Source organism: Dioscorea cayenensis, chromosome 14 (assembly GCF_009730915.1).
Source record: "Dioscorea cayenensis subsp. rotundata cultivar TDr96_F1 chromosome 14, TDr96_F1_v2_PseudoChromosome.rev07_lg8_w22 25.fasta, whole genome shotgun sequence".
NCBI classification, from domain to species: domain Eukaryota; kingdom Viridiplantae; phylum Streptophyta; class Magnoliopsida; order Dioscoreales; family Dioscoreaceae; genus Dioscorea; species Dioscorea cayenensis.
This window is the reverse complement of record NC_052484.1, coordinates 11,054,058-11,073,130: the sequence shown is the minus strand read 5'-3', so window position 1 is coordinate 11,073,130 and position 19,073 is coordinate 11,054,058. Positions and strand designations below refer to the sequence as shown.

At 33.3% G+C, this 19,073-nt stretch overlaps 1 pseudogene; it reads right to left on the bottom strand.

Annotated features, from left to right (window-relative positions):
* Window positions 1–16,261: 16,261 nt before the first annotated feature.
* LOC120276119 lies at window positions 16,262–17,884 on the bottom strand (annotated as a pseudogene).
* Window positions 17,885–19,073: the final 1,189 nt, after the last annotated feature.

The following is a 19,073-nucleotide window of genomic DNA, read 5'->3' as shown; positions in this document are numbered from 1 at the left end:
CCATATATGGCGGCGTCTGTGACAAAATTACTGACAATTGCTAGTTATTTTTCGGCATTTGTTTGACCAAACGCCGCAAAGAATAATAAAACACCCTTGAGTGGGGATGTGATTAACAATTTGCGGAGTGTCTAATTAAACGCCAGTGATGTTCCAGCGTGTGCTAATGGGCTAGTGGCTCGAATTTTTTCAATGAGGGGGGCAGCGTTTGTGTTAAAAAACGCCCCAAATAATTTTGTAATATAAGTTTTTAAAATTTTAAATTTGTTTCAGCTGCGTTTCAGATGATTGAACGCTGCAAAGTGTTAGTTATAATTTCCTTTTTCTTTCTTTCTTCATCTTCTTCTTCCTTTTCAACGGAAAGAAAGGGTGTTAGCTAGTGCTGCTTCTCCAGAATCCTGTTGTATAACACGGTTTCTAGATTAACATTCTTATCTCTCTTTATTTCTCTCTTTCAATTGGGTTGTTGTGTTGTCTTCAATAAATGGCTTTTTTAGGTCATTCTAGTTCGGGAGGATTGGGGGAAAGCTGGTCAGAGAATGATTGTTTATTTTCTGCTACCAGGTATGTTCTTTGACATGTAATTTGAATCCGTAATATTTTTTTTATGCGCTTGATTAGTGAATGAATATGATATTCAATTGTAATTGGAATCTTTAATTTTTATGGTGTTAATGGATGGGTTATTCTTTTGTTTGTGAGACTTGAATATTTATTCTTTGTTGTCCAAACTGTGTTCTTGAATATCAGTGTCAAAAGTTTGCTTGATTGTTCCCTTTTTTCAATGAAAATTTTGAACTCATGATTCTACTATCATAATGCTATTGTTGGTTTGTGTTTTAGATGCAAAATTATGCATTTTACCATGTTTCTGATACATTTTTCTTTTGATATACCCAATCCCAGTCAATTTATGAAGTGAAAATCATGATCCTGTATAGAAACTCCAAGACCCAACTAAATATAATCCTAAGTCACATGGATTCAGAACTATTCTTAGTCTTGTATTTGTAGAAGTCCTCTTTTTGGTAAAACAAGAACCACTACAACAAAAAAGGCTTATTGTAACATTTTTGAAACAACATTTTTTGTCAAATGTTATTGAAAACTATTAAAATGATTTTTAAGCGATAGTTGTAATAAATATCGGTATACTTTTATTTGTTCCTATGTTTATAATGTCATTCTACTTATAGTCACAAGAGGTTTTTGTTTTGTGATATTTTTGAAGATTTTAGGGATGTTGACAAAAAATATCAGTACAATATTATTTGTTGAGACACTTATTATGACCTATGTAACAAATGTCATAATTCAATATGACTTTTATTGCATTAATTTGTTATGATATATTTGAAAACATCATTTTAATTTAGGATATATATATATATAGTTTTAAAAAAAATAAAAATTAAAGATAGTTCGAAATAAAAGGAAGCCGGTATTTAAGGAAAAATAAAAGTGGTAATATTTTGAATTTCAAGACCGCCAAAAATTAGGCGGCAATGTTTTTTATGAGCCCAAAAACCTACGTGGTTTATATACACAAGATCTATAAGACAAGAAAGAAACCAAAAGTAATGTTCTTGTTAGGAGAGCAACTAAGTATCTCGATTTTTCTTTATACTATAGTATTTTCAACATTATTTTCTTGTAATATTATTTAAATATTTAATCTATTTTTTATTTTGGTGGATGATTGATAGATGATTAATTTTATAATTAGTTTTTGCTATAAAAAAAATTATGAGAATTTCAACTTATCTGATCCTAGGGTTTGAGAATAATTTTTAAAAGGAAAAAAAAAGAAGATTAAATTTAATTGTGATAATAAGATCTACAAAACAACCTTTTTTGTTGGAAATTAAAATATGTTTAGACTTTTCTCCTTGGCAAGGTGATGATGGGGTGGTCGTGATATGATGGGGTGCAGGTCATGGCATGAATCTAAAGGCTTTAATCCTTGAGATAGTTTTTTAGCTTTTTTTATTTAACCCTTGTTTTGTTGAAGTTTTACAATATATTCTTTTTTTAATTTTTATTTTTTTAGGAGTTCTTGTTATACTTAATGAGATACACATAGCTTTGGTGAAGTTTTACAATTTGCCCCTTACATATTTTTAATTTTTTATAGGGTAAGCAACATGGACTTGCTTATCACTATTGACTCCTATATCTTTTACAAAAAATATTATGACCTATTTATGCCATATTATACTATATGTGAGCAAAGACATTAAATTGATGGTATAGCTCAATCATTGTTATACGAGCTAGGTTGCAATATTCGGCATTTAGAAGAAAATTTTCCTTAAATGAAATTGGGCAATAATACAGTTTTTTGGCTTTCTAGTGCAATATGAATAGATCTCCCAATTAAGATAAAGTTATATTTGAAAATTTATTCAATCCAAACCTTTAGCCTTTGAAATAAAAGTCATAATTCAAATATTTCATATATACTGGATATACCACAAGATGTGAGCACAACTAAGATGGAAGGAAAGGAAGGATTAGTAAAATAACTAACATATAATCCAACAACTCTTATATACAACTGAGAACATAAAAAATTGCAAACTCAAATGTACTTTAGGCATACCTCCTTATGCATTTCAATTTTGAATTACAAGTTCTTACAAATTTAAGAAAAATAACAAATTTGTTGTTATGCCACCAATTGTTGTCCCTATTCCTACTCCCTAAGAGTTGCCGTAGTTTTGTCCCATTAGATTATGTCCAGTCTATTTATGAGTACTGACAATGAGCAATAAGGCAGACTTGAGCATGACAATTCACTTTTATCAGCTAACATGACTAACAAATGTGGGGAGTCTCTAAACCCTTTATTTGTGCAACCATCACACATAATTACTTTTTTTTTTCCACTGAATTTCACTTTCGATCTCAAAGCCTGCATCATTTTCAATGTGTTTTGCCTCTCAAAGGAAATATTAAAGAAAAGGATTGCTATTTGGCTGCATAGGAAAGAAAATAAATTCCATTTTCACTTATTCATAGAAAAATCTGCATTTTCATCTCCAATTTAAAAGATGCTCTATGCTAAATTAATAACATCATAGTTCAATTATGCATTTCAAAAAATAGAATTGCAGTGTGGCCTTCATTATGCCAATACTCAAGCTATTGATCATATGCCACACCTATAATTCATTTGATACTCTATTAATAGTCTCCTATTACGTCCTAGGTGCACAAGAGTCCATTCAAAATAAATGGTGATAAAATTCAATGACAAACAACAAATTCAATTAGAAAGACAAACAACATATGAATAAAAAACCCCTAATTGAACAAACAAAATAAAATCAACTTTTCCCTTAGTTCTCCCTCAAATGTGAATTATTATGAATGACTTGATTAGTGAGAGTGATTAACTTATCAAGTTTTGAGGAAGATCATGTGATTGTTATAAATAACATCTTTCAAGTTGAGATGAATATTGAATAACTTATATTAAGGGTCAAGTCATGATCTAGTAGATCGATTTATGTTACAGCTACCAGAAGTTGTTGACTAATTTGTTAGGAAACAAACTCTTTAAGGTTATGGTGATGCAACTTTAAACAAATCAACTAGAATAAGTGTTATCTGGTGATTATGTTGTGAGCTAATTGAAACCTTAAAAATTTTCATAAGCATTGATTGTAGTAAATCTAAATTGTTGTATAAAGGCATAAAGTATGATATTGATTCTATAGCATGTTATGATATTTGGGATCTTATTGAGTTGCCATATAGAGTAGAGATTATTTATTTGAAAACTAAACAAACTCATTAGGCAACATTAAGTGATACAAGATAATACTATTTTGCTAAGCGATTTACTCTTATACATGGAATAGATTATAAGAGATTTTCTCATGTTTCTATTGGTTTTTCGGGTTATTATGACATTTGTTGCTCATTTTAACTTAGATGTGAAAATTGACCTTTTAATGAAGAAATTGTAAAAGATGTATATGACCTCTAGGATTCCTCTTTATTAAAGGTAAGGTTTTGGATGTGCAATTTGAGAAATCCGCATAATACTACAATAAGTCTTCCATTTGAGGTATTTGAAATTAAATTTCATGATTTATCTCTTCATTTAGTTTTACAGAGAATAATGCAAATTATGTATATACCATATTAGTGGGAGCACACACACACACACACACACACACACACACACATATATATATAAGTTATATTTAAGATTATGTAGATATATTGTGGATGTATTAATTAGGTGAAATAATTACTCTCTAAAAATTTTGGTTTGAATGATTAAATTAAGGTGTCTTATATCATTGACATTAAGATCATAGAGTGTTATTTTGAGGCATTATAGTTTGGTCTCAAGAAATCTATATCTATAAAGTTTGTGAGAGATATCGGATGAAAATTTATTTACCTAATGCATAGTTTATTATTAATAGTGTTGTGTTTGAAAGAGACCAATTAGAAAACATTCTGCATGCTTAAGTTTGAGAAACCTTATGTATTCAAATTTGTTGAAAATCTGGGATTGCAGTTGTTATTGGAATGTTATGAAGATGTTATTATGATATTCTGATTTTGAGAAAACCATAAAGAAAGTGATGAGGTACTGGTAAGGAACTATGACTACATGATTATATTTATCAACTTTGATATTGTTGATTACTCGGATTAAGATTTTGTTGGCTTGTTGATCTTCTCAAATCAACATTCAGTTACCTCTTATAGCTTCTAATAGAGCTATCTTTGAAGAAATACATTTCTTTGATTGCTATTTCTTCTATTGATGCTGAGTATATTGAGGTAATGTTGTTAGGTATATAGTTGAAGAGTTTTGTATTTGGTCAGAGATAGAGAATTTTTATCTGTAGTCCATTAAGTTTGATAATTCAGTTATTATGTTCCGGAACACATTAGCACTGAATTGATGTCTGTCGGTCCTAATATGAAATGCATGCACTTAAGTTATTTAAGGATCATATGCAGGACAGATAGGACTTAGTTTTTTTCTGTAGACTTTTAATTGATAAGCTATATTGGATAGCATAAATTCTTATTGAAACTCTTGATCGTGTTTGGTTGTCTTCTCGTTAACTGTATACATTAAGTTTGAGAAATGACAATTATTAAGTATATGCATATTTATTTATGCGTTGGACCCGAATAAGCATCTGGCTTATTCATTATGATAAAATGTTGTATATAGGTTTGCATTAAAGAGAGAGATTGCATCGTAATTCATGGAGGATAATACTCAATTTAAAATGATGACTTCCCACTATGATTCGTGTAATTTATTTCTTTGATGTAGACATGCGGATTTATGGGTTAATGTGAATGGATATTAAGTTACCTGTGATAAAGTTGGACCAAGTGGGAGAATGTTAGTTTGAATTCTATTCAAAATTAATTTCGTGATGATATAAATCCAATCTAGATTCAGATTTACTAAAGTGGTCCATGACTTTATCTAATGGAATTCTAAGTTAACTCAAATTGGCTTTTTGGATAATGATCTACTTAAATTTTAAATTCAATTAATCCTTTGATGGTAAGGATTATATATAGTACATCACTAGGGGTCCCGAATCTAACATTCTCAAGAATACCCAACCCCATCGACGGGAAAGAACGGGATAGATTGGAAAAGCCATTGGTTTCTTCAAGCGTGGACTTAAAGATTCTCGTCGTCTTCAACAATTTGCTATGGCTGGAGGTAAGTGATCCCGCTTCCGCATATGATATACGGCATAGATGTTGTAATTAAGATTTGATGAAATCTAACAACTTCTCTTTTCCTTCTCTGTGTACTTTATCAATCGCCTCTCCTTGATCTTGCTCCATCTCATTTTTTTTTCTCTTCATCTCCCTCCCCTTCCTATTCTTCTTCCGTTTTTTTTTGTGACTCTTTTCCTCCACGTTCAGCCCCATGACCCCATCATGGGAATTTTTTTTTTAATTTCAATTATTTCGAATTTCAAATGTTATCGAATTTTTATTTTTTTCTCTCTCTTTCTTTTCTCTTTTTTTGGTTTTTTGAATATTGATTTTTTTAATTTCAACTTTTTTTAATCCCTTCTCTTTTTAATTCATTTTTTAAAATTTCAATTTTTTTTATTTTATAATATTTCTTCCTCATTTTTTTAATTAATTATTTTCTTTTGACTTATCTCCAATTTTTTTTACTTCTATTTGGAATAGAATGATAGTTTTCTTATTTATTTATCCCTTCTCCTTCTTTTATTCGAAGTAGGATGATAAGATTTTTCCCCCATAACTCATGTCTCCCTCCCCCTCCTTTTTTTTACTCCCATTCAAAATAAAACTATAGACTTTTAATAGAACTTGAAATTAAAAAAAAAAAATTATATAAACAAATGGCCCCCTCCTACCTGCCTCACACACAATAGTTGAGGGAGGAAGGCACAAGTACTTTCGAACTTCGAGAGTTTTCAATTTGCTCAAGGTAATTTTTTTACTTTAATTAATTTTTTTATTATAATTCCCTTTCTAATGTTATCTTTACCATATATGATATTTTGCTCATCTTGCACAATGCGGAAGCTTTTTCTTTTTCTTCTTTTTACAAACCATAACCCATTGACTCCATGTATAACTTTTTTTTTTGTGTGTAATTAATTTTGTTTGTTAGCTTTTCAAATGAGTTGCTTGTCGCTTTTCATAGAATAACTATTGCATATTAAGCTTTTTGAGTTCATAAATGGCTTTGCCTCTATTGCATATATATATATATATATATATATATATTAAAGATTTTTTTTTAATTTAATCTTTTATTAATCGATGTCATCCGCAATTATTTTGTTGCTTATTCCTTATTTCCTTCCTTTTCTCTGATTTTCAATTTTTTGACAATAATACCTTCAAAATATTTTTGTTTATTTTTCTTCCCCTTATCTTGGTTCCTTTTATTTATTTATTATTTATTTATTTCATTTTTCCATAAACAACCTTGGATTTTATTTATTTGCATATATTTATTAATATTAGTTTTTTTTTAGCTTTTACAATGGCTCCCACCCCAAAAGGCAAGCTAATAGAGCCCCTTTACGTGCTATATGATAATCATAACAAAGCTCTAAACGGGCTACCAATTTCATGATATTGTTCCATGATAAGTGCTTGTGTGATAAGAATGCGAAGTGTTTTTTTCTTTATGATGAGCATTACTTTTAGCAGGTTTAAGCGCTAATACATGTGTATTTGTGTTCTTTTGCGCATGTAGGGTTGTGAAGCTAAGTATTGAGAAAAGAAGCCAAAAGTAGATTGTAAACGCATTATTTGGTGGAATCTTGGAAGGAACAAACACGAAGACACAAGTGAGACTTCAGGATACGTGAATGTGTGCCAACCTCCATGAATTCAAGTCATTACAATAAGTTGGAGGGGTACAAAGGCAGTCACATTTGCGTATCCTGACTTGTGCATTGATAACAAGATCTTCACCAACGAAGCCTTTGATTGAAGAAGAGTTGCGATCTACGGCATAAAAATGTGCCCGTTTATGTTGCCTCGATGAAAAGTGTGGAATTGGGAGTGTTTTGGCCGAGTATTGTAGCAGGTTACTATAGAAAAATACTGTAGCAAGTACTGTAGTAGTTACTATTCACAGTCGGCCGAAAACAGGATTTCCAGAGAATCCACAGTGGCGTGTGGAAATTCCCCACACCCGTGTGAAAATTCCATAGGTCCATGTGGCAGATCCACAAGGGCGTGTGGATGCCCGATTGTAGCCCTATTTAAGCCGCGATTCAGCTCGATTTTGGGGATCTTTTCCCCTCTTTTCTTCCACTTTTCTCCATCGTTTGGGAAGCCGTCGGCTAGGGTTTGGAGAGGATTTTGGTAAGTCTTTGGAGTGGTTTGAGAGATTCGACATCGCGATTCGCTTGGAAGAAGGTCATTGGGTGAGCTTTCGTTAGTATAGATCCGGTGAGGTGTGCCCTAGGCCGGAAAAGGGGACCTTTGGAGAAAACTTGGCTACTCCACAATACCATCGACATGACTACTGAGGGGTTTTTCTTATGGAATACTTGTTTTTACTTTCGATTTCGTTGTTGATTGTATTGTGCTCCATGGAGAGCTAAACCCCCTAGTGGGTACTTGGATTTTGTAAACCGTAGGATGTTATTGTTTCATTGATCTTTTATTATGCTTTTCTTAATTGATGTTTCAATTGAGTTCCAATCTTGAGTTCTTGTGGAATGATTTCTCCCCTAGAGTGACACTAGGGTTGAGAGTCTATCTTGGTAACCATTGTAGATGAGTGACACACTACGAGAGTTAGACATTGCTTGATTGGAGAGGGTTGAAAGGGTGAGTCGAGAGGTAGCCGAGCTTCCCCTTTCCCCTCCTATGTGATTTATCCTACCTCCATTTCCTTGAGTTATTTTCGGTCACAATAGAGTGAAGTTCTAGAGGATGAACTCCGCTAGGGCTTAGTTGCGTGAGCAACAGAGTGAAGCATTGAAGGAACTCTAGTGTTTGGGGCTGAGATGTGACTAGGGGCCTTTCGCCTGGCCCAAAGGGTTAGGTCTATACATAGGAAAAAGATTTATCACTTGGATTCCCTAGAACTCCATACAACTTTACACAGTGTGAGGTGTTGAGACTGAGCGATTTCTCCGCCGGGACATAGTGTAGAGTTAGTCACGGTTGACCTTAGATTTGGGACTGTGTGCTTAAGGATTTCCATAACTCATTGAGCATTGATTAGGAAGTATAATAGTTGGTCTTGCACTTGAAACATTAATCCTAGGGGGAGCATTGTCCGAGTACCCCACTTCTATCGATTGCCTTACCTCTCACTTACACATATGGATCCTATTAGCCAACTAGGCTGCATACAACCTTCTAGTCCATCTATGACCATCTTAATGAAAAAGACCAATCTACACAAATTCTCAAAGAGAAAGTTCCAGTTGGAAAGGAAACTCCTTCTCCTCCTCCAAAAAAAAAATGATATAACCATAAAAATCAACTCAAAAAAAGACCAAGTCAGGCCTTCTAGGCCCATGTATCTTCACCATTAGAATCAATGAATTCTCTTAAAAGGATTCAACCTACCACATCATCATGAACTCATTCCATATCATTGCATAATCCTCATCAGTCTTTTGGTCATGGTACGCACCTCACAAAATTTTTAAACACATCTCAAGCTTATTACATGAGTTGTTGTTTTTTTAAGGTGATATTCTTAAAGTAGGTGAACATGAGAAGGATCTAGCTAGCATCTGCAAATTTGTATCTAACCCAATAAGTATCTTTCTTTTCCTATTTTTTTTAATTATCAACTTTATTTATTTTAACCTTTTTCCTTTCTATTATAGGTTCTCATAGAGCTTCTTCCCCAAAGGTAGGGCCCTCAACGCATGACTCTTTGTCTTTAGATTTCGCAAATGCACCCATCCTTGATACTAATCCTCCTATGGAAAGCCCTTTTTAAAAGAGGCTTCAAAATCACCATAGGTCATTCCTTCTCCTCAACATGTGAAAGAAGACTCTACTCTAAAAGTTATATGAGCTATATCAGTGATCTTAGAGGGTTGTGAAGATGGGAGATTCATCTAGTTTTATTTCTAAAGCTCCCATGTTCAATGGCAAAACTATGAAGCATGGGAGGTGAAAATGAAGGCTTATCTTCGAGCATATGTCCTATGGGATGCAATAGAGAAGGATGGTGATATTGATACCTTGCCAGAGTATCGCAGGGCTGCGCAAAAGAAGAATCACATTGGAGCTATTTCTCATAAATATAAAGCTCTTGCTATCATTAATTCGGCTGCCACTGAGGAGCTATTCACTAAACTCATAACCTGTGAGATTTCAAAAGAGGTATTAAACAAACTCAGGGAGGAGTTTGAAGGTGACTTGAAGGCTAGAAGAGTTCAAATTCTAAATATAAAGAGTGAATTTGAGATAATCTGGATGAAAGAAGATGAATTTTTGAGGGAGTTTGCTGATAAAATTATGGGCATTGTCAACAGAATTAGGTTGTTTGGAGAAGACTTGAAAGATAGTAGAGTTGTGGAGAAGATTTTGGTGAGTTTACTAGAGAGGTTTGAGCACAAGATTACATCTCTTGAAGACTCCAAAGATCTCACAACTATAAGCTTTGGAGCATTGGTGAGTTCACTTCAAGAAGTGGAGTAAAGGCAAAACATGAGGAAAGAAGAGTAGGATTCTAGAGGAAAGCAAGTTGATGTTGCCTTGGTTGCTGCTGAGAAGAACGTATATCAGAATAGGGCATACAAGAGGAATATTGGGAGTTTCTTAGGTTCTGTAGAGTAGAAGGTTTAAGGCAATGGTCAAGTAGAAACCAATGTGAAGAAGTGGAGAGAGTTTGCACCTTGTTTGCACTGCAAGTAGACAAATCATTCACATAATTACTACTAGTTCCTGCCAGGAGTTCAATACCAAAGGTGTAAACAATTTGGTCACATTGAGAAAGTATGCAAAGCTGAACAACAAAAGGCCCAAGTGACAGAAGAGGTTGAATAAGAAGAAGAAATGATGTTTATTGCAATTAATGATTAGGTTTCTGAAAATTTCTGCAATAAAAGATGGCTATTAGACAGTGGATGCAGTCATAATATGTGTGGAGATGTTGGCAGTTTTAAAGAGATCGACTGGAGTTACAAATATAAAGTCAAGATTGGATGTGGAGACCATGTTGCAATAGAAAGGAAAGGGATGGTTCTTATTAATACAGCTCAAGATAACAAGCAACTATCCAATGTTTTATTTGTACTCGCACTTGCACACAATTTAATTAGTGTTTGTCAGTTAATAGATTTTGGACTATCACTTGTTTTCCATGATAAATTGTGTGAGGTGCTTTATAAGAAAGGTACAAATCTAATGGAGGTTGAAATGCATAACCATAGTTTTCCACTGAAGTTGGAATATGACATTGCATGCCATGTTAGCATGGATGAAACAATGATTTGGCATAAAAGGTTTGGGCATTGTAACAATGAAACTCTCAAGCATATGGCAGAAATACAGATGGTGGAGAGTATGCCTCTTATAAACTTAAAGAAGAACTTATGTGCTATGTGTGAAAAAGGAAAATCTCACAGACAACAATTTACAGTTCAACACATAAGAGAGCATCAAAGAGACTTGAACTTGTTCATACAGACATTTGTGGTCCAATGTAGACTGAATCCTTAAACGGAAGAAAGTATTTGATCTTATTTATTGATGATTTCAGCAAGTTTACTTAGGTTTATTTCATGAAGAGAAAGTCTAAAGCATTTCAGTTGTTTAAGAAGTTCAAGGCACTGGTTGAGAATGAAGCTGATCTTAAAATTAAAACATTAAGATCGGACAATGGAGGTAAATTTCTCTCAAGACAATTTCAAGAGTACTTGCATTATAGTGGAATTCTACATCAGATTACTACACCTTATTCTCCTCAGCAAAATGGAGTAAGTAAAAGGAAGAACATATCAATTTTGAATATGACCAAATGTTTGCTTTTCGAGAAGAGAATGCCAAAGTTATTCTGGGTTGAATCATTAAATACTGTTGTGTATTTACAGAATATATTGGGCACCAAATCACTAAATAGCATCACTCCATATGAAGCTTGGACATGTTTCAAACCAAAGGTAAACCACTTGAAAGTCTTTGGTAATATCTGTTATACTCGTGTTCTATAGGAGAAAAGAACAAAATTGGATAAACGGGGAGATGTTGGCATTCTGGTGGGTTACAGTGTTGTTACAAAAGGCTATAGATTTTATGAAGTTGGCTCACAGAAAATTATAGTCAATCAAGATGTTAACTTTAATGAAAATCGGGTCTGGGATTGGGAGAAAAAACAAATAACTTCACCTGAAGCTGTATAACAGCTTGTTGATGATGTAGTGGATGAAGAGCCTAAGCCTGAAGAGCATGAAAATGAAGGTGCAACTGGAGAACCAATAGAAGAAGTCAGTAGTAAAGAAGAAGGATGTGACCACATTTCAGTCAGAGGGTACAGAAACCTGACAGACATTTATGCAAGGTGTAATGTGGCTACATTAGAAATAGATACTTGTTATGAAGCTTTACAATCATAAGCATGGAGAAATTCAATGGAGGAGGAGTTAAGTATGATTGAGAAGAACAATACATGGATACTTGTAGAGAAGCCAGTTGAGAAGAAAGTCATAGGAGTTAAATGGGTGTTTAAGCTAAAGATGAATGCGGATGAGTTAGTGAATAAGCATAAAGCCAAACTTGTTGTAAAGGGCTACTCTCAGGAAGAAGGAATTGATTTCTTTAATAATTTTGCTCTAGTGGCAAGATTGGGTACAATTTGACTGTTGTTAGCTATAGCTGCTCAAAAAGGTTGGGCAGTGTATTAAACGGATGTGAAATCTGAGTTTCCAAATATGCGTTTAAGTCGAGATATCTTTGTTCAACAACCTAAAGGTTTTGAGAACGGAAGGTGTACAAGCCTCAAAAGGCTTTGTATGGCTTAAGACAAGCTCCCAGAGCTTGGTACAGTAGGTTGTATTATCATCTACTAAGTATTAGGTTTACAAGAAGTCTCAATAAAGCGACACTGTATGTAAAGAAGAGTGGAAGCGATCCACTGGTATTATCTATCTATGTTGATGATATATTGCTGACAAGGAGTAGGGAGACTGAAGTGGAGGAGTTTAAGATCAAGATGAAATTAGTTTTTGATATGAGTGATCTTAGGAAGATGGCTTATTTCCTAGGAATGGAGGTACAACAAAGAAATACATGTATTTTTGTTCATCAAAAGAAGTTTGCTAAAGAGTTATTAATCAACTTCTGTATGGAAAGCTGCAAGCCTGTTTGCACTCCATTTGGTGTAGATGAGAAATTGATTAAATAAGATGGAACTCCTCAAACAAATGGCAATATGTACAGAAGTTTAATTGGTAGTCTCTTGTATTTATGTGTAATTAGGCCAAATATCTCTTTTTCAGTGAACTATCTATCAAGGTTCATGCAAAATCCAATTGAGAAACATTTCAATGGAGCCAAAAGAGTACTTTGATACATTAAACTTATAGTTGGGTATGGAATTCAATATGGCAAGGCAACAACAATCAAGCTTCTGGGTTTTTTTTTTGAGCTAGAACTGATAAAGAAATGAGAAGTATTTATGGCAGTTGTTTCTCAATAGGAACTGGAATAATATCTTGGAGTTCTAAGAAGCAAGGTCATGTGGCACAATTGACTGTTGAGGCAGAATATATTGGAGTTTCAAAAGTTGTTAAACAAGCAATTTGGATGAGGAAACTAATGACAGACCTATGTTTTGATATGTCTGAAGCTACAATTATCTTATGTGAAAATTCTACAGCCATTTCAATTGCCAAGAATCTAGTTTTGCATAGCCAACATAACATATTAAAGTCAAGTATCATGTTGTTTGTTACTATAAGGAGAAGAAGGAAATTGAGATCACATATTGTTGTACTGGAGAGCAATTGGGTGATATATTTACAAAGCCTTTAAGTAGCAATAGATTTGAAGGTTTGAGAAGTTGGCTAGGAATGTGTGACTTGAGCCCAAAGAGGAGATTGATGACTAGAGATGAAGTTTATCAAGTGCAGTCACTAAATGGATGATGTGTTCTCCGCAAGTGCACGGGTCGCACACAAGTAACATAGTGGTACCCTGTAAGGGGTAAGGTTATCGAACCTCAGTGACTGGACTGAAAATACTCACTTAACACTGATCTCTAGTGAATAATGAATGGGTGATGAGATTTAATAAATGAAAGAGCAATTAAAAGAGAAAAGGAAAAGAGAATAAACGGAGATAAAAGGCAATTGGATTAAGTGTCAACAGAAGAGAACAATGCCCCGGGATGTTCCCTCTGCATTCAACAATGCTCACTCACTCTCAAGGTTTACTAGGTACATTCTTGGGTTCAAGTGTGTGCTCAACAGCAATGAAGCATCTATGGTTCTCAATTACACCAAGTTTTACTAAGGTAACTATGGTTTCATGCATATCATGTTTTGCAATCACGCAAGGCAACCACAGCTATGGCAATCCACACACCAAGTTTTACCCCAGTAGTTGTGCAAATCAAACACATCAAGTAATGCAAACACAAGGTTAAGCACAAGAACCAAAAGAACTCCGTAAATCATGAAGATTATAAGTGTTTAAGCATACAAACTAGCAAAGTTCCCACCCCAGGGCACCGTGGCCGGCTAGCCCCTTATGGGTGGGTATAACATGGAGAAGATAAAACTAGATCTAGAAAAAAAAGACATGACTCCCTTCTCTTTGAGATTTGCCTCCAATGTCGAGCTTCTTGTGCTAGCACCACTTCCGTTGTGCCTCCAACTCGCTCCTTTATGCCTTAGAAGGTGTGGATAAGCTTGATCTTCACCCTCATCAAAGTCCTCTCGATGGAGAAGGAGATCCCCGAACAATGATGAAGAGGAAACCCTAAAAACTGGAGTTAAAAAGAGGGATTTCATGCTAGACACGATCTGCGCATGCTCATGTCCAGACCTTGCCATGTCAGGAGAAAGTTGAGTGAAAAGGAATGTCTCTACCTGGAAAGTTCCTTGCAAAGGACACAATCATGTCCTGACCGTACAATGCTGTGACATGATCGTGTCAGGGGTACCCAGCGTGTGTCAACAATTCTTCACTAAAATCACCCTTGGCTTGGGATTTTCTGAGGCATGGACACGGTCGTGTCCTGACCGTGTCAAGCTTGAAAGTGTCCTTCTACACAGAATTCTTGCTGGATCAACATTGGGCTGAGAACTTCGGAGGGTATGACATGAGTGTGTCCAACCCGTGTCAAGCTTGAGTACTTGAACTCCTTTTGAATATCTTCTTGTATTCTTCCCAAATTCACTCCAAAATGTATTGAGCCCCCCATTTCTGCACATTTAACAAAAATACCCATAATAGTGCTTCTCATGAATAAAAGTAAACTTGAGAACAAGTAAAATGATGAATTTAGAGTATGGAAACATATATACAAAGTGCACTCATCAATGGATAAAAATGAGCTCAAGTGTGTGTAGTTTTGAATGAAGATTACATTGTAATTAAGTTATATTATGTGTGTGTATTGTCTTAATTTGGAGTCAGTCAAGTTAGTTTGTTAATTTAAGAATGTATGAGTTAGAAATGTAAGAGTGGTGGGTGGTTATATATATGTATGAGTTAAAAGTGTGAGAATGGAGAGTAGTGGATAGTTATGTTCTCTCTTTGTCATTATTTCTTACGGGTGACATATAATATATGTAAGTTAATGTATGGATATTTATGAATAAAGTGTGAGGGACCTTTGTTGCTTCTATAATCAACTTATTCTCTTAGATTAAAAGCTTTCAAAGTTCAGGGTTGACACCAGTGTCTAGAATTCCAATGATGATGCCTTTGCCCAGGTTGGAATGGTTCCATATTCCTTTACTAGGGGTAAGGCCTAGAAACTCAGGAGTATGAGTGGTGAGAAGTGGATATGTTCTACTAGGGATTGCATTCACAAAGTAGGGCTTCTTCTCCATGCCTTTGAGCTCCTCTTTTGTTAGCATTGCGGCAAAGCCACTATATGCATGGGTGTAAGAGTGTAACAATTGAGAATCTGCAATAAAGGTTGAGGTGGCATCTGTCATAAAGGATTGGTATCATTTTCTGAGATCAAATTAGTTGGATAATATTGCATCCACAGGGGCCAGCACAAGAAAAACTGTTATTTGCGACACATTTTTGCAACACAAAAACTTCAAAACGTGTCGCATAATACAATTTGCGACACACAAAAATTTGTCGTGAGATTTTGCAACACTTTTAAAAATGTGCCATAAAATTTGTGACATGAAACAAAAAAAATTGCAAATCTTATCGCATTTCATGGGTCCAATAAGATAATATTTGCAATTAAATTTGCAACAATATGCGACACTACGTTTATGACTCATTTCATGTGTCGCAAATTGTATTACAAAATATTTCAGTGTATGAGATGTTTTGTGACACATTTTGATTGTCACAAATTGATTATTCATAAAAATTTTTAAAATGTGGCAACATTTGCCATTATTTACAACAATTTTTGGAATATTTTTTACAAACCTGTTTAATTTTTAATTTTTATACTTTGTAACATGTATTGTATTAACTTTCATAATATTTTGCAAAACAAATATTACATTAGAAAAATATCTAATACAACAATACAATTAAAAATTATAATAATCCAAACATCTAATATAACAATATAAATATAATATCATTTATAAGAAACTTGAGAACCTCACTCTAGCAACTCTTTGTTGGTATCATCCTTATGGGCAATCACTTCTATGAAGTGCAAATAGTCTTTCTGGCTCACTTTGCCATTTCAAGAGCCTCTTTCAGCTCCTCCTCACATTGAACTTTAGTAGTCTGACATTTGCTTTCACCATTGTGAATAGCATCAACAAAATCAGTGTAATTTCATTTCTTGATCACATTGTAAGGACCATCATGTATCTCCACTTCAATTGTGTATCCCCTATTATTTGTCAGAATAATAATGTTTTATCCGCACCTTATCATTGTCGACACATCTTGCGCCATCCCCTATATTGGAAAATAATATATTGTTAAGGAACTCAAACGATATATATATAGAGTGATTATTAATTTTAGAATTGAAAATAATGGAACCTAAAAGCTCCCATCACCAATGTAAGCAATGACACGCTTATCTTTAGTAGCTTCAGCATACCCAAGTGTAACACACCCAGACTATCCTATTGATCCATACTACATTTAAAACTCATATCTGTAGCAAAAATCACTCCTTTGATTCAATATATATATATATATATAAACTTTGATCTTAATCTATAACAATAATGATAATTAACGTAGTGATATGCTTACCCACAATCAGGAGGTAGCTTGAGTTTTTGGCAGTTGAACCAAGAATTATCAATCTGAACAACAGTCTCACCAGAGAGCCTCCTTTGTATATTCATGAATAGCATGTTAAATCTTAAAGCATCTCTGCTTATATCCTTATAAAGATAATATCATTTAAAAATATAATATGAAGAAATGAAGAGAGTTCGACAATAGTAGAACTAGCTCATTGATCAGTTCCAAGCAAAGGATTATGCTCATACAATGTGAACAAATGCTCCATGCTGCTATGCACACCCCTAATCCCATATGTTAATCATGCCTGTAGTGTAATCAATTTTTCCTGCTTATAACAATTATAGAAGCTTGGAATCATAGATATATAATTTCATCTTTCCTGGCAAACACCATTTCACCATGTTGGTTTTTACTAAATTAATGTATAAATAAACATTTTATGTAAAAATAATGTAACAAAACTGACAAAAGAATTAATGCTCAGCACTTTATATCAAAAGATTAGTAACTTAAATAGCATAACCTCATTTGGAAGTTATATACAATGCATTTTTAAAATAATAACATTGCTCATCTTTAATTTTGTTAGTGGCTAAAATTGAAATAGAGAACTATTTACCATGTGCATAAGTCAAGAATACCATTTAGTGATAGTGATTAAGGGTATGTTTGTTTGGCAGGATATAAAACTACATGTGATTGTAAGTACAAAAAACTTCAAAATCTAGTGTTTATTTAGTTTGATTTGAGAACTTGAAAGTAGTTAGAAATGCAGTGTACATGGATTTAGTTGGTTTTGGAACTACTTCCAAATCGGGTGTAGTTCAATCTCCTGCACTTTGGATTTGAATAGAAAGTCTCGCACGTGGTGTCACGTGAGACAAAATGAAGAGGTCAAGGGATTCAAGCCACCACTTTGCCCACCATAGCACATCTCCAGAGCTTCATCTCTATCTCCACTGCGACCACTCTGTGGAGGGTGCTTCATCTAGTAAGGTTGATCTTTCCCTCTCTGCGACAAAAAATCTACCACAAACTCCTAGGTTCCTCTTTATCTTTTTCGGGATTTTTTTTTAAATTTCAAGTTTATTTATTTATTTTTATTATTTTTGCAAAATATGATCTTTTATTGTTTTCCAGATCAAGATCTTCGCAAAACAACAAGAAAGCCATCGATCTCATTCTTAGATTATCTAGTTAGTCTTATCTATTTTTTTAAAACCTTGAATACTTCCATTTTTTAATGTCTTTATTGTTTTGGGAATTTTTATCTCTTTTTTATCTTTTACTACTACATAGATTTGTGTAGATCTATTTCATGATTATTATTATTATTATTATTATTATTATTATTATTATTATTATTATTATTATTATTATTATTATTATTATTATTATTATGTCTTAGATTTGATTATTACTTCTTTGGTTGATAGGAATGTGATATTGATGCATGGATAATTAGTAGTTAAGATTTACTTACACTTTTGATATTTTTATTTATTTATTTATTTATTTATTTTGCATGATCAAGATGTTGAAGTGTTTATATTAAAAGTGAAATTATATTAGAAATCTCATGTTGGTTGCATAGTAAGTGTTTTTATGGATGAACTAATTTTTGTAATGAACTAGTTAATACACGTTAATTATAAGGTTTAGTTTAATATTTAAAAATGTGTAAAATTGTTGTAATTTCTAGTGTATTATCACTCAGGTACCATCCATGTTTAAAAATATGTTTTAAAATCATATAGGTTGAGATATGAACAAAGGATAAAGGGATAAGATTTACATCATATAATAGTAAAGAGTCAATAATAATATTTGTGAAAACATTGAAAAGATAAAGCAACCAAATATCCTAAATGAGACAATTTAAGGCTTGAGAGAACACCAAAAAAGCTAAAATTAGGTTTGAAATATGAAATATATTTAAAGATGTATGGACATGTGATTTATTTATTTTGAAAATAGGTACTTGTAAGTTGTAATTAAACATTTAAAGTTATTTTAATATGGTCCTTGATCTATGTAAAAATTTAATGACTTTTCCTTTCCTACTATTGAAGGTTATATCATAATAAAGATTAATTTCCCTACAATGTAGATTAATTTAGTTTTGATCTACTTATCTTTGTTTAAGTTTTATCTGTCGATTTGAATTTGTTCATACA